Genomic DNA, 1,545 nt, shown 5'->3' with positions numbered 1-1,545 from the left:
TAATGTTACAACTAATCGTGGATCCCTTTAACATTTACAGTATGTATGTGCCTGGTTGCTCCACACTCCACATTTATTTTTAACAATCGTAAAATGTTTAAAAGGGCAAGTTTTGTTACTCAGAAAAATAAAAATAATAATTAAAAAAATTAAAAACAGTGGGGCGAGTTGTCTATGCTGAAAGTTACATCCCTGTAAGAATTCACTTCCCTTTGTTTGGCACTCTGTATCGTAATTTATTGTTACTAAGCAGATAGTGTATACCGTTCCACTAACATGTTTCTAAAAATGATAGCAAAAAGTAACATTCATAACGTTAACTTTGTCGTAAAGGACACTTCTGTAAGCTGGTCCCACTAAACAAAATGCATTATTTGTAGCTGTGGAGTATATTTGTTCTACTTTATTGTAACTAACAAAACTTGGACTAATACGTACACAAAAACTACTTAAATAGTCTGTTCACYCATTTTTTTTCCTGTTCAATATGACCGTCTTTCTGTCCGTATCTTCAAAGAGAAAGATTGTGATCATATTTAATATAATCCAGTTATAAAATGCTTGTCATCAGACAGATGTTGTGAATGTAAAACATCACATCCTCGACAGTCTTCTGGTAGCAAATGAATAATAACGTTTATACTCGAGGCTGGAACAGTTCTTGCTGGTGGTCCARGGCACTGAAGGCACATTCTGTTCTGCCCCCCTCCCATGCAGTCAATGACCCAGCAATTACCCAGCAACAATTTGTCTACAGATAAAAGCATTTACTGCCAGATTATAAAAGATTAGTATTCACTTACCTGAATAAATGGCTCATATGTAGTCCTCTGGTCCAGATGGGATATACTCCTGGGTTAATGGGTTTCTGGCAGTGAAGGACGTGGAGAAATATATTTTTGTTAAAGTTGTTTAGAAGAGGTATTTTTCAGCAAGCTTTATAAAACAATTATAGCCGAAAAGGGAAAAAAAATCACGTCAATTATTAAAGAAAAGATTTGTATTATTGTTGAAAACACTAACTTCAGCTGCTCTTGCATGCAGGAACATTGACGTTTTTGGAAACATGCCTAAAGATTAAAAAAATAAAATTCAAACAACTCTCAAGATCTGTCCGCTGCAAAAACTGTCCATCTTACCAAGCTTTAAAATCTTATATCAGCCAAAAAGTCTTTTTGATCTTGTTTTGAGACTAATTTACTAAACAAGAACTGATTGTGTAAGAATAATCATCTTGTTTACAGAATGTGTAAGATTATCTATCTTGTTAGTCTGAAAATTTGACTCAAATTAGGTCAAAATTTCTGCCAATGGAGTAAGAAAATTTTCTCGATAAGATTCTTGAAATAAGAAAAATTGAGTCAAATCAAGTATTTCAAGAATCTTACCAAGTAAAGTTTTCTTACTCCATTGGCAGAAAATACACACAATCTTACACAATCAGTTCTTGTTTAGTAAATCAGTCTCAAAACAAGATCAAAAAGACTTTTTGGCTGATATAAGATTTTGAAACTTGGTTAGGTGGACATTTTTTGCAGTGTAGTA

The sequence above is a fragment of the Austrofundulus limnaeus genome, unplaced genomic scaffold (genome assembly GCF_001266775.1).
Source record: "Austrofundulus limnaeus strain Quisiro unplaced genomic scaffold, Austrofundulus_limnaeus-1.0 Scaffold538, whole genome shotgun sequence".
Lineage (NCBI taxonomy): Eukaryota > Metazoa > Chordata > Actinopteri > Cyprinodontiformes > Rivulidae > Austrofundulus > Austrofundulus limnaeus.
Note: the sequence above shows the minus strand (reverse complement) of the source record.